Genomic DNA, 16,051 nt, shown 5'->3' on the forward strand with positions numbered 1-16,051 from the left:
CACCGAGGTGATGTCAGGGTCAGAACCCCTTATTGAGAACACTGAGGTGAGGTGATGTCAGGGTCAGAACCCCTTATAGAGAACACTGAGGTGAGCTGATGTCAGGGTCAGAACCCCTTATAGAGAACACTAAGGTGAGCTGATGTCAGGGTCATAACCCCTTATAGAGAATACTGAGGTGAGCTGATGTCAGGGTCAGAACCCGTCCTGGGTCTCAATTGGTCGGTGTCGCAGGGGGTGGTAGTGGATATCTTCGTCCCCTGACGTATGAGCCGAACCCTCGTACATGCTGGGAGTGTTGTCCTCAACATTGTCCCCGGTGTCCCCGCCCTCTGTTGTAGAAAAAACGCTCACCATTGGTAGAGGAGCCAGAGTAATAGCTGTCTGTAGATACACAGGCATTGAGCATGTTGCTCTGCCAAGGAGAGGAGGTAACATGGAGATCCTACTACTACAGAGGGAGGCTTACTGGATATCCTCTCTAAAAACATTGACCCCTAGTGGCCTGAATATTAACTTTGATCTCAGGCCCTTTTAATGAACAATTCTCTCTTTCATGAACAAGTCATATAAATGGATATATTCTTTCTACGGCTTTTCAGCGTACACCTAATATGTTCCCCCTGTTGATGATGCTTATTATGCATTAAGGTTTAACCAAAAGATTACAAATATAAATGAAATACGAAACAATTAAATATGTGAAATTGATTTAAACAATAATGTATGTTGATGCTAATATTATGTACAATATTCAATTATGTTTCCATATGATAACAATAGCCTAATATATTTAATATACCATAAACTATTGTTTCTTTGACAGTTTCAATCAATTATTTATATTTAACATAATAATTATGAAACACCCTTCACTGTTATTGGTTGCTACTAATTGCACTGTTTGTCTACATAACCTGGTTCAAGCATTCATGATATTACCCTGAAGAAGATGGTGTAATATTTACAATACGAATGTTAAGCATGGTCCTGACATCACCCTGAAGAAGATGGTGTAATATTTACAATACGAATGTTAAGCATGGTCCTGACATCACCCTGAAGAAGATGGTGTAATATTTACAATACGAATGTTAAGCATCACCCTGAAGAAGATGGTGTAATATTTACAATACGAATGTTAAGCATGGTCCTGACATCACCATGAAGAAGATGGTGTAATATTTACAATACGAATGTTAAGCATGGTCCTGACATCACCCTGAAGAAGATGGTGTAATATTTACAATACGAATGTTAAGCATGGTCCTGACATCACCCTGAAGAAGATGGTGTAATATTTACAATACGAATGTTAAGCATGGTCCTGACATCACCCTGAAGAAGATGGTGTAATATTTACAATACGAATGTTAAGCATGGTCCTGACATCACCCTGAAGAAGATGGTGTAATATTTACAATACGAATGTTAAGCATGGTCCTGACATCACCCTGAAGAAGATGGTGTAATATTTACAATACGAATGTTAAGCATGGTCCTGACATCACCCTGAAGAAGATGGTGTAATATTTACAATACGAATGTTAAGCATGGTCCTGACATCACCCTGAAGAAGATGGTGTAATATTTACAATACGAATGTTAAGCATGGTCCTGACATCACCCTGAAGAAGATGGTGTAATATTTACAATACGAATGTTAAGCATGGTCCTGACATCACCCTGAAGAAGATGGTGTAATATTTACAATACGAATGTTAAGCATGGTCCTGACATCACCCTGAAGAAGATGGTGTAATATTTACAATACGAATGTTAAGCATGGTCCTGACATCACCCTGAAGAAGATGGTGTAATATTTACAATACGAATGTTAAGCATGGTCCTGACATCACCCTGAAGAAGATGGTGTAATATTTACAATACGAATGTTAAGCATGGTCCTGACATCACCCTGAAGAAGATGGTGTAATATTTACAATACGAATGTTAAGCATGGTCCTGACATCACCCTGAAGAAGATGGTGTAATATTTACAATACGAATGTTAAGCATGGTCCTGACATCACCCTGAAGAAGATGGTATAATATTTACATTACGAATGTTAAGCATGGTCCTGACATCACCCTGAAGAAGATGGTGTAATATTTACAATACGAATGTTAAGCATGGTCCTGACATCACCCTGAAGAAGATGGTGTAATATTTACAATACGAATGTTAAGCATGGTCCTGACATCACCCTGAAGAAGATGGTGTAATATTTACAATACGAATGTTAAGCATGGTCCTGACATCACCCTGAAGAAGATGGTATAATATTTACAATACGAATGTTAAGCATGGTCCTGACATCACCCTGAAGAAGGTGGTGTAATATTTACAATATGAATGTTAAGCATGGTCCTGACATCACCCTGAAGAAGATGGTGTACTATTTACAATACGAATGTTAAGCATGGTCCTGACATCACCCTGAAGAAGATGGTGTAATATTTACAATACGAATGTTAAGCATGGTCCTGACATCACCCTGAAGAAGATGGTGTAATATTTACAATACGAATGTTAAGCATGGTCCTGACATCACCCTGAAGAAGATGGTGTAATATTTACAATACGAATGTTAAGCATGGTCCTGACATCACCCTGAAGAAGATGGTGTAATATTTACAATACGAATGTTAAGCATGGTCCTGACATCACCCTGAAGAAGATGGTGTAATATTTACAATACGAATGTTAAGCATGGTCCTGACATCACCCTGAAGAAGATGGTGTAATATTTACAATACGAATGTTAAGCATGGTCCTGACATCACCCTGAAGAAGATGGTGTAATATTTACAATACGAATGTTAAGCATGGTCCTGACATCACCCTGAAGAAGATGGTGTAATATTTACAATACGAATGTTAAGCATGGTCCTGACATCACCCTGAAGAAGATGGTGTAATATTTACAATACGAATGTTAAGCATGGTCCTGACATCACCCTGAAGAAGATGGTATAATATTTACATTACGAATGTTAAGCATGGTCCTGACATCACCCTGAAGAAGATGGTGTAATATTTACAATACGAATGTTAAGCATGGTCCTGACATCACCCTGAAGAAGATGGTGTAATATTTACAATACGAATGTTAAGCATGGTCCTGACATCACCCTGAAGAAGATGGTGTAATATTTACAATACGAATGTTAAGCATGGTCCTGACATCACCCTGAAGAAGATGGTGTAATATTTACAATACGAATGTTAAGCATGGTCCTGACATCACCCTGAAGAAGATGGTGTAATATTTACAATACGAATGTTAAGCATGGTCCTGACATCACCCTGAAGAAGATGGTGTAATATTTACAATACGAATGTTAAGCATGGTCCTGACATCACCCTGAAGAAGATGGTATAATATTTACAATACGAATGTTAAGCATGGTCCTGACATCACCCTGAAGAAGGTGGTGTAATATTTACAATACGAATGTTAAGCATGGTCCTGACATCACCCTGAAGAAGATGGTGTAATATTTACAATACGAATGTTAAGCATGGTCCTGACATCACCCTGAAGAAGGTGGTGTAATATTTACAATATGAATGTTAAATGTCCTTGATGAATTAATAAACACATTAGGTGATCAATAATAACTGTATTCTGTAGGTGATTAAAAATAATAAAATAAAATATAACTTTTTGAGGTCATTTAATTCATTTGTGATTCAAAAAGGGTTAAAGAGGTGAACTTCTACTGTAAATGGAAATATGGACATTTTGTTAGACAATTGTGTTTTTAAATCATCTGTGATTTCTTTATATACATGTATTCTACTCGGCTAAGGAAACTTTAAATATATTTTACATTTGTCAAATAAAATCAATTAATTCATTCAATCTTTATGACTTGAAACTGTAACTGTGTAGTTCTACCAATTTGGAGCCTTTTGAGAAGTGCAACTTGGTAAAAGAAAACTACTTAATATTTCACCTAATTTTAACATTCAAAGGGCCTATTAAGTGCCAAATAAAGTAACAGGGTTGACTGAAGCAGGGTTGACTGAAGCAGGGTTGACTGAAGCAGGGTTGACTGAAACAGGGTTGACTGAAACAGGGTTGACTGAAACAGGGTTGACTAAAACAGGGTTGACTAAAACAGGGTTGACTAAAACAGGGTTGACTAAAACAGGGTTGACTAAAACAGGGTTGACGATTTCATCTTAAATCAGCCATGAATCCCTTTGTGACAGGGAGAATGGATGCATAGTGTGTGCAATTGAATTCAAGCTTCACACATTTATTTTATATGATCTAATTAGCATAATAATACAAAATCCCCCATTAAAACCTTTCTGCTTAAGGTAGAGATCTGTTTCTCAATACACGTCATCCACAGAGGAAGGTGGCAGAGCTGTTCAGTTGTTCAATTGTTAAAAACTTCCATGACTTTGTCAACCAACTTGTTCTGAACAAAAGAAGATAAGGAAGACCTTGTTGGACAGAAAATTAAACGTTTTAGGTTTAAAAATGTTTTCTAATCACAACGCTACTATGGCCTTTTTAATGATTCATATAATTTTTTCACACTAGCTTATTTGCCTACAGCAAGATGATTCCTCCAACGGGGAAACTTGGGATCTGGGAATTCTGCCTAGGTTAGCAAAGTTTACTAGTTCTGACTGGAACATGAACACGGCAATCCAATGAGAGGTCAGGAGTCAGGGTACTAAAGGTCAAAGAGTCAAAAGTTCGTAATCACTGTCAGTGGTCACTCCTCAGGTGTAGATAGATAGTATCCAGACAGACAGTGGTCTCTCCTCATAGATAGTTAGTATCTAGACAGACGGTGGTCTCTCCTCATAGATAGCTAGTACCCAGACAGACGGTGGTCTCCTCATAGATAGTTAGTATCCAGACAAGATAGTGGAGGTGATCATGTGCTGGTATGTATTCTGCTCTTCTGTGTCATTTTAATCACATGTACTCATAGCCCTTAGGGAGAATCTTAATGATATGTCTTTGTTTCCTCGCACGCTCTCTCCTCCTTCTCAAAACCCATTAGATGAGATGGCCAGAGGGGAGGGACCTTTAACTTTCTCATCAAATGAGTTTTTCTCACTTATCAGTAAGGGGATTAAATTATCTGGCCAGTGTTTGAGCCAGGTAAAAAGCGTTTGCATTCGTCTTGGAAGCGGCTGCCTCCCGGGCCTCACTTCCAACAAAGGTGATGTAGCGGTGTCCCATCCTCGGGATGGTTGAGCTAACTTAGGCTAATGTTATTAGCATGAGGTTGTAAGAATAAAAAAAAATCCCAGGACGTAGACTGGGCAGATATGGGCAGAAAGCTTGAGTTCTTGTTAATCTAAGTGCACTGTCCAATTTACAGTAGCTGTTACAGTGAAATAATACCATGCTATTGTTGGAGGAGAGTGCACAGTTAGGAACTTGAAAATGTATTAATAAACCAATTAGGCACATTTGGGCTGGCTTGATACAACATTTTGAATAGATATGCAATAGTTCATTGGATCAGTCTAAAACATTGCACATACACTGCTGCCGTCTAGTGGCCAAAGTCTAAATTGCATCTGGGGTCGACTAATTCATTATATTTCTTTGTTTTGTTTTTTACCAGATCTAATGTGTTATTTCCTCCTACATTCATTTCACATTTCCACAAACATCAACATGTTTATTTTCAAAAGGTATCAAGAATATGCTTCATGTCCTGATCTACAGGACAATAAGCAATACTGCAGGGCAGTTATGGTTTCAGGTATTTTTGTGTTCTAATTAGGATGCCATACTTTTCAAATGTAAAGAAATAACCTACATTTTCAGCTTTTGCTCGTGGGCGTGGAGAGGTGTGCCCTTTCTGTCCAATAATGCCCAATTTCTGTGACTGTTAATTTGGTCGGGGATTTATGAGCCAAAAAGGGTCCCAGAAACAGTGCTCCTGTCTTGAGGAGCAGACAGATAGGGAAGCCCTGGCTGCACAGACCAGAGTCTGAGGGACCTTTTCTTGTAAACAAGCTCTTGTTTTAGACACTTCCCCTCTTTCTGGGCTTTTAGAGTTCACTGTAGAGCGTATGAGTGGTCTTATAGAGTTCACTGTAGAGCGTATGAGTGGTCTTTTAGAGTTCACTGTAGAGCGTATGTGTGGTCTTTTAGAGTTCACTGTAGAGCGTATGTGTGGTCTTTTAGAGTTCACTGTAGAGCGTATGTGTGGTCTTATAGAGTTCACTGTAGAGCGTATGTGTGGTCTTTTAGAGTTCACTGTAGAGCGTATGTGTGGTCTTATAGAGTTCACTGTAGAGCGTATGTGTGGTCTTTTAGAGTTCACTGTAGAGCGTATGAGTGGTCTTTTAGAGTTCACTGTAGAGCGTATGAGTGGTCTTTTAGAGTTCACTGTAGAGCGTATGAGTGGTCTTTTAGAGTTCACTGTAGAGCGTATGTGTGGTCTTTTAGAGTTCACTGTAGAGCGTATGTGTGGTCTTATAGAGTTCACTGTAGAGCGTATGTGTGGTCTTTTAGAGTTCACTGTAGAGCGTATGAGTGGTCTTTTAGAGTTCACTGTAGAGCGTATGAGTGGTCTTTTAGAGTTCACTGTAGAGCGTATGTGTGGTCTTTTAGAGTTCACTGTAGAGCGTATGAGTGGTCTTTTAGAGTTCACTGTAGAGCGTATGTGTGGTCTTTTAGAGGAACCAAACAACCGCTAGAAACCCCCACCTGACATTAAGGTGAGAGATGTTCTGTGACCTTCCAACCAGAGAGAGACCTGGGTTGTTATGATGCCAAAGTTGTTATTGTGTTATTATGATGACATAGTTGTTATTGTGTTGTTAGAATGAGATAGTTATCTACTATATGAAATTGTTTTAAGAATATCATTCACTTGATTTAGAATTTCAAAAACCGTTGAAGTATACCAAAAAATGTAAATAAATGATTAGCCCATACATAGGCATTGAATAACTGATTCACTACATGGATCTCCCCTAAAAATCTAAACGAAGTTAGATCTGAAGTGTCTGTCCTGTATCTGAGACGTATGAGAAAGATCAGAAAAAGTTGTTCAGATTTTGTTCTACATGTATTGAACCCTTTATTTTTGGATCTAAACAAAATAATAATATACTTCTATTAATTATTTCAACTGATACCGGTGGACGTTCAGATGAGGTTTGTGAGGCCTGTGGGCATCCTAGAGCAACCCTACCAACATGCACCTGTTCAGAGGGTAGATTACTCGTTGGTTATTACTGCCGGAACTAGAAGCACAAGCATTCCGCTACACCCGCATTAACATCGGCTAACCATGTGTATGTGACAAATTAATTTGATTTGATTTGAGAGGTCATATTAGTGTGTAGCCAAACTGTTCGGACGCTACAGACAGAAGTTGGCAGATCAGCTGTACCAAGGTCAGACGAGTCCCAAAACGCTTATGGAGGTTGTAGAGCAAAACAGAGAACACCATTTGTTCGCCGTGTGAGTCTCATCTTTCCATAGAAGGGGTCATAATAGTTTGCAGTTTGGTCGGACGCTATAGACTGTGTCACATTTCACAACAGATGCGGAAGTGTGACATAGGCCTGATTTTTTTTTAAGCATTGCGTTACATGTATCTAGTTAAATAAATCAAATAAAATATTCAGCAGTCTGAATTCATCTGAATTAATTGAGGGCTCCCAAATGGTACAGCGGTCTAAGGCACTGCATCTCAGTGCCAGAGATGTCACTACAGGCACTGGTTCGATTTCAGGCTGTATCACATCCGGCCATGATTGGGAGTCCCATAGGGCGGTGCACAATTGGCCCAGCGTCGCCCGGGTTTGGCGGTTGTCTGGCTTAGGTTGTCATTGTAAATAATATTTTTTCTTATCTGAGTTGCCTAGTTAACCTCTTAAGCCTACAGAGGTAAAATGAAAAATAGGCACAAAAACATAAATGTTTAGAGAAGCTTGGAGATTATTCCACAAGTAAGGTGCAAAGAGCTGATTGACCTAACTCTGTACAGACCAAAGGAATTTCCATGTAGTTCAGATAGAGCATGATCAGCAGATAACAGTTTATTATTATTATTATATTTATATTATTTTGACCCCAAAATATTGCTAATGTATACAATATAGCTGTTTATTAGAGATTCTAACATTTAACACACTGCGTAGGTTGTCACGTTGTCTAAATATTGTAGACAGGAGCAGGAATACGTAATAGTTTTAAAAAAAATTCTACACCCAAACAAAAGAGCAAGGTGTAGACCTCTAAATAATACACAGGACGAGACCTGTAAAACAAGTGCACAAATACACGTAGCATGGAAGACGATACAAAAAAAACAGGTACTCACATGACCAACGGACATGGTAACAGAGGGCACATGTATAACATACTAATCAGGGGGAATGGGAACCAGGTGTGTGTAATGACAAGACAGTCCGGGGTTGGTGGTAATGAATCCAGTTCAGTGACGCCTAGAAGGTTGGTGAAGTACATCTCCTGGAGCTGGTGATCGGTATGAGCAACAATACAGGGGGGATCCGTGACTGTACCCCCCACCCCCCCCCCCACCCCACCCCCACCCCCACTCCTGCTCCCGACGCACTGCACTAGCAGTGGGACGACACCGGCCTCGGGGACGACCCCAGGGATGCGGTGCGGGTTGGTCAGGGCGCCGAAGGTGGAAATCCCTGGTCAGTGAAGCGCTCAGGATGTCCACCGCAGGAACCTAGCACCACTCCTCTGGGCCGTACCCCTCTCAGTCGATGAGGTACTGGAGACGCCCCACCCGACGCCTCGAATCCAAGTACGCCGGACCTCCCTCGATGTCCAGAGGACGAGGCGGGGCGTCACTGGGTCCAGCCTCAGCGAGGGGACCAGGCACTAGTGGCCCGAGGAGATGCACATGAAAAGTCGGGTTAATGTGGTAATCAGCAGGGAGATGCAAACAATACGTTACCCCATAAGCTCCCTCAACTTTAAACAGCCCCACAAACTACAGGCTCAGCTTCCGGCAGGGCAGGCGGTGTGGCAGGTTCTGGGTGGAGAGCCAGACCCGGTCGTCTGGAGAGAAGACAGGCACCTCACTGCGGTGGCTGTCGGCCTATTCCTTGTGCCGACGCACAGCCCACTGGAGACAAGTTTGCGCAGCGTTCCAGGTCTCCTCCCCTTGCTGAAACCACTTGTCCACCACAGGGGCCTCGGTCTGGCTCGGATGCCAAGGTGCCAGGGCCGGCTGATACCCCAACACACACTGGAAAGGAGTGAGGTTAGTTGAGATGTGGCGGAGGAAGTTCTGCGCGTACTCAGCCCAAGGTTGAAATTCCGCCCACTCCCCCAGCTGGTTCAGAGAGGTTAATGCAAACGATGTGTCAGATTCCAAAAAAGCTTTACGGAAAAAGCAAACCATGCAGAACGGCGCTCAGAAAACAAATACATTTATCCGCCATGTTGGAGTCAACATTCTAAATATTCCCTTACCTTTGATCTTCTTTAGAATGCACTCCCAGGAATCCTAGTTCCACAATAAATGTTTGATATGTTCGATAATGTCAATTTATGTCCAAATAGCTACTTTTGTTAGGGCATTTAGTACACAAATCCAAACGCACGTGCAGGTCCAGCCGAAAGTCGGACAAAGTTCAAAAAGTTATATTACAAGTCGTAGAAACATTTCAAACTAAGTATAGAATCAATCTTTAGGATGTTTTTATCATAAATCTTCAATAACGTTCCAACCAGAGAATTTCATTGTCTGTAGAAAAGCAATGGAACGCAGGTCGCTCTCATGTGAAATGCACATGACCAGCGCATGACTCTGCCAGACCACTGACTCAAAGAGCTCTCATCTTGCCAGACTTCACAGTAGAAGCCTGAAACACGTTTCTATAGACGGTTGACATCTAGTGGAAGCCTTAGGAAGTGCAATTTGACCCATATCCCACTGTGTTTTCGATAGGGGCTGAGTTGAAAATCAACCAACCTCAGATTTCCCACTTCCCGTTTAGATTTTTTCTCAGGTTTTTGCCTTCCTTATGAGTTCTGTTATACTCACGGACATCATTAAAACAGTTTTAGAAACTTCAGAGTGTTTTCTATCCAGATGTACTAATAATATGCATATATTAGCAACTGGGACTGAGGAGCATGCCGTTTACTCTGGGCACCTCTGGGCAACTTATTCATCCAAGCTACTCAATACTGCCCCCAGCCATAAGAAGTTTTAACACGTTTTTAATTACTACATGATTCCATTTGTGTTATTTCATAGTTTTGATGTCTTGACTATTATTCTACAATGTTGAAAATATAAAAAATATAGAAATACGCTTGAATGAGTAGGTGGTCTAAAACCTTTGACCGGTAGCGTATATATTTTTTAGCTGACATTGGCTCAATGAGTGACTGTCAGTGACTGACATAACAAGAGGGACACTGCTGATGAGCAACCAAATTTCGAAATTGTATTCTGCTATTATAACTCTCCACAGTAAGTTGAGACCCCGACTGAGTTCCTAGTTTAATTTGATTAAAATAAATTAACACGGGCCCTATGTCGCTTATGCTTAGGGCCATCCCTGCCTTCATATTTGGTTGGTGATTTATGATTGTATGTCCACGGGATGGAAGGAGGCAGAGAGACATGCCCCTCCACTGCATCACTATATGTAACCCGTTCCAAGAAGCTAGGCATACGTCACACGTTACTACATCACAGAATAGGCATTTGAACATTTACATTTTTTGATTTTATGAAAAAAAAATTTGTCATGTAGCTTAATAATAACAAACTTGTATGCCATCTGTAAATACGAATAAAATTGTGAGTTACCGAAAAACCACTCAGCCATCAAGTGCTTTGAAAGGCTGGTAATGGCTCACATTAAGACCATTATCCCAGAAACCATAGACCCACTCCAATTTCCATACTGCCTGAACAGATCCACAGATGATGCAATCTCTATTGCACTCCACACTGTCCTTTCCCACCTGGACTAAACTAAAGCTCAGCGTTCAACACCATAGAGCCCTCAAAGCTCATCAGAAAGATAAGGAACTCTGGGACTAAACACATCCCTCTGCAACTGGATCCTGGACTTACTGACGAGCCGCCACTAGGTGGCGAGGGTAGGTAACAACACATCCGCCACGCTGATCCTCAACACTGGAGCCTTTCAGGGGTGCGTGCTTAGTCCCCTCCTGTACTCGCTGTTCACCCACGACTGCGTGGCCAGGCATGACTCCAACACCATCATTAAGTTTGCAGACGACACAACAATGGTAGTCCTGATGAACGACAAGACAGCCTATAGGGAGGAGTTCAGAGACTTTGCCAGGTGGTGCCAGAATAACAACCTATCCCTCAACGTGACTAAGGAGATGATTGTGGACTACAGGAAAAGGAGGACCGAGCAGGCCCTCATTCTCATCGATGGGCTGTAGTGGAGCAGGTTGAGAGCTTCAAGTTCCTTGGTGTCCACATCACCAACAAAATAGAATGGTCCAAACACACCAAGACAGTCATGAAGAGGGCATGGCAAAGCCTATTCCCCCCCCCAAGGGAACTAAAACGATTTGGCATGGGTCCTCAGATCCTCAAAAGGTGCAACATCGAGAGCATCCTGACTGGTTGCATCACTGCCTGGTACAGCAATTGCTCGGCCTCCATCCACAAGGCACTACAGAGGGTAGTGCGTATGGCCCAGTACATCACTGGGCAGTGTCAGAGGCCCAGTACATCACATATGGCCCAGTACATCACCAGGCAGTGTCAGAGGAAGGCCCTAAAAATGGTCAAAAACCCCAGCCACCCCAGTCATAGACTGTTCTCTCTGCTACCGCATGGCAAGCGGTACCGGAGTGCCAAGTCTAGGATCAAAAGGCTTCTCAACAGATTTGACCCCCAAGCCATAAGACTCCTGAACAGGTAATCAAATGGCTACCCGTACTATTTGCATTGCGTCCCGACACCCCCCACCTGCCAACACCTCTGTTTACATCTCTGTTTATCATATATGCATAGTCTCCATAACTATACCTACATGTATATATTACCTCAATTAGCCTGTCTAACCTGTGCCTGTATATAGCCTCGCTACTGTTATAGCCTCGCTACTGTTACATGTTCGCTACTGTATATAGCCTCGCTACTGTTACAGCCTCGCTACTGTATGTAGCCTCGCTACTGTTACAGCCTCGCTACTGTTACAGCCTCGCTACTGTATGTAGCCTCGCTACTGTATATAGCCTCGCTACTGTATGTAGCCTCGCTACTGTATATAGCCTCGCTACTGTATGTAGCCTCGCTACTGTATATAGCCTCGCTACTGTTACAGCCTCGCTACTGTATGTAGCCTCGCTACTGTATATAGCCTCGCTACTGTATGTAGCCTCGCTACTGTATATAGCCTCGCTACTGTATGTAGCCTCGCTACTGTTACATCCTCGCTACTGTATATAGCCTCGCTACTGTATGTAGCCTCGCTACTGTATATAGCCTCGCTACTGTATGTAGCCTCGCTACTGTATATAGCCTCGCTACTGTTATAGCCCTGCTACTGTATATAGCCTCCCTACTGTTATAGCCCTGCTACTGTATATAGCCTCGCTACTGTATATAGCCTCGCTACTGTATATAAGCCTGCTACTGTATATAGCCTCGCTACTGTATATAGCCTCGCTACTGTTATAGCCCTGCTACTGTATATAGCCTCGCTACTGTATATAGCCTCGCTACTGTATATAAGCCTGCTACTGTATATAGCCTCGCTACTGTATATAGCCTCGCTACTGTTATAGCCCTGCTACTGTATATAGCCTCCCTACTGTTATAGCCCTGCTACTGTATATAGCCTCGCTACTGTATATAGCCTCGCTACTGTATATAAGCCTGCTACTGTATATAGCCTCGCTACTGTATATAGCCTCGCTACTGTTATAGCCCTGCTACTGTATATAGCCTCGCTACTGTTATAGCTCTGCTACTGTATATAGCCTCGCTACTGTATGTAGCCTCGCTACTGTATGTAGCCTCGCTACTGTATGTAGCCTCGCTACTGTATGTAGCCCTGCTACTGTATATAGCCTCGCTACTGTTATAGCTCTGCTACTGTATGTAGCCTCGCTACTGTATATAGCCCTGCTACTGTATATAGCCTCGCTACTGTTATAGCTCTGCTACTGTATGTAGCCTCGCTACTGTATATAGCCCTGCTACTGTATATAGCCTCGCTACTGTTATAGCTCTGCTACTATATATAGCTCTGCTACTGTATATAGCCTCGCTACTGTATATAGCCTCGCTACTGTATGTAGCCTCGCTACTGTATATAGCCCTGCTACTGTATATAGCCTCGCTACTGTTATAGCTCTGCTACTGTATGTAGCCTCGCTACTGTATATAGCCCTGCTACTGTATATAGCCTCGCTACTGTTATAGCTCTGCTACTGCATATAGCTCTGCTACTGTATATAGCCTCGCTACTGTTATAGCTCTGCTACTGTATGTAGCCTCGCTACTGTATATAGCCCTGCTACTGTATATAGCCTCGCTACTGTTATAGCTCTGCTACTGTATGTAGCCTCGCTACTGTATATAGCCCTGCTACTGTATATAGCCTCGCTACTGTTATAGCTCTGCTACTGTATATAGCCTCCCTACTGTATATAGCCTCCCTACTGTATATAGCCTGTCTTTTTACTATTGTTTTTATTTCTTTACTTATCTATTGTTCACCTAATACCTATGTTTTACTTTAAAATTGCACTGTTGGTCAGGGCCTGTAAGTAAGCATTTCACTGTAATGAAATTACATTTGAATTCGGCGCACGTGACAAATAAACTTTTATTTGATTTGAAGCTGGAAAACTATAGACTTCCACTATTTCTAGTTACAGAAAAACCCCTGGAGCTGGAAAAATATAGACTGTAGCTATTCCAAGTGCATACACAAGAAAGATAATGTCAATATGTGAGCAAAGTGAGTACTACTATTGTACTTGTCTATTCTGTCAGTAATTTGGAAAGTGTTACTAGTTTGTTATTTTTTGATGTGTGAACCCTTTCTTCACCTCTGCTCAGGGAGTCAGGCATCTGAACAGAGATACCAAACTAACTTTAAAACATGCTTTCAAACAGTGAAAACTCTACCATTAGGTTGTTAAGGGCGGATCGCCACTAGATTTAATCAATGACATTTTTTTTTTAATTAATGAGAAAAATATGGCATATGGAAACCAAACAAGGGCGGTCTATGGTGATAGGTGGGATGCGCTGACAGTGGCTGTAAAGGCGTGTGTAACTGTGGCGCAGGAGAGCAGAACTATGAAATAGCCGGAGCAGTTTAATCTTTTTTTTTAAATTACGGCATACAGAAATAATCAAACATGGGTACAAAACCCGACGCACAACAGAAAACATTAAAACAAACAATTCCGGACTGGGACATGGGGGGGGGACAGAGGGTTAAATACACAACATGTAATGAATGAAATGAAAGCAGGTGTGTGGGAAGACAAGACAAAACAAATGGAAAATGAAAAGTGGATCGATGATGGCTAGAAGACCGGTGACGCCGAACGCCGCCCGAACCAGGAGAGGAACCGACTTCGGCGGAAGTCATGACAGTATCCCCCCCCACCCCTTGACGCGCGGCTCCGACACCGGCCTCGGGGACGACCCGGGGGGCGAGGCCTAGGGCAATCCGGATGGAGACGGTGGAACTCCTGCAGCATTGAAGGGTTCAACACGTCCTCGACCACCCACCCACCATAATAATAATAAAATAATGTTGAAAACAGGCAAAGAAAACATTAGCCTGACTCTTGGTGCCTGACAATTTCCCTGCAGTTTCACATTTAGATGCCCCAATAATGTCCACAACGAAGGCAAAGTCGCTCTGCCAGTCTGTGTCTTTCAACTCAGAGAAGTCATCAGCTTTACCAACCGTATCAAGGAACATACCCATCTCCCCTCTCAGTTCACACACACGGTGAAATACTTTCCCCAGGCTTAGCCAGCGCTCATTTGAATGGTCCTGGTGCCTCTGTGTCATTGAGCAGCTGAATTTACTGACGATGGTTCAGCCCCCTTTGCCCATATACAGTTAACAAGTTTTACAAGCACTTTGACAACATTTTCCAGCTTTAACACACTGTTACACAGGGCTTCCTGGTGAATAATCACTTCCTCTGTGTTAGGGCTTTCTTCTTTTACGTTGTCTTGTAATCTTTTTAGTAGGCCAATGTTTTACCGATTAAATTTGGTTATCCGTCTATTGAAAATTGCACACTCCCTTAACTTTTGTTGTGTGACAAAACTGCACTTTTTAGACTAGCCTTTTATTGCCCCCAGCACAAGGTGCACTTGTGTAATGATCATGGTGGTTAAACTTCTTCTTGATATGCCTCACTTGTCAGGAGGATGGATTATCTTGGAAAAGGAGAAATGTTCACTAACAGGGATGTAAACACATTTGTGCACAAAATGTGAGAGAAATAAGCTTTTTGTTCATTTATGTACAATTTCTGTGATATTTTATTTCACCTCATTAAACATGGATCAACTCTTTACATGTTGCATTTATATTTTTGTTCATTGTAATATTGTGAGTTGCCTTGTATTAGTTATGGTTTGTCTTTAAGCTTTTTCTAAAAGATTTACATTGAAAGTTGTCATTTTTATGAGTTTGCCAGATGTACAGTAACTGACTATTCAGAGAGGGATTATGTTTTGTTGTCATGTACTGTTTACTATAAGCTGTTTTCCTTTAGATGTTTCTATCTTAGTAGCTTAGTTGAGATTTAATTGATGTTAGTGTTTATTCAGTGTCTGTAATTTCAATCAACAATAATTGAATAAAACTAAATTATGATTAACAAAAGACATTTCCCTTTCTCAAATTTCCTCTAAAAACAATTATGACATTTTCAACTGACCATTTGGCTTGTTTTATTGGTCTCGGTCTCCACTCAATAGCCCATCAACCACATAGTAAACAGGTATTACATGGAATCACCAATCACCTGGAACACAGTATATACATATTTTCTGTTGTGCAATCATGCCCTTGTTA

The 16,051-nt window shown here is 41.6% G+C and overlaps 1 protein-coding gene across 1 annotated transcript in view; it reads left to right on the forward strand.

The window, feature by feature from the left end:
- The window catches only part of LOC109884509 (GTPase IMAP family member 9), a 28,233-nt gene that overhangs the window by 10,894 nt on the left and 1,288 nt on the right, over positions 1-16,051 (forward strand). The gene's annotated exons all lie outside the window — the stretch shown is intronic.

Source organism: Oncorhynchus kisutch, unplaced genomic scaffold (genome assembly GCF_002021735.2).
Source record: "Oncorhynchus kisutch isolate 150728-3 unplaced genomic scaffold, Okis_V2 scaffold4087, whole genome shotgun sequence".
NCBI classification, from domain to species: domain Eukaryota; kingdom Metazoa; phylum Chordata; class Actinopteri; order Salmoniformes; family Salmonidae; genus Oncorhynchus; species Oncorhynchus kisutch.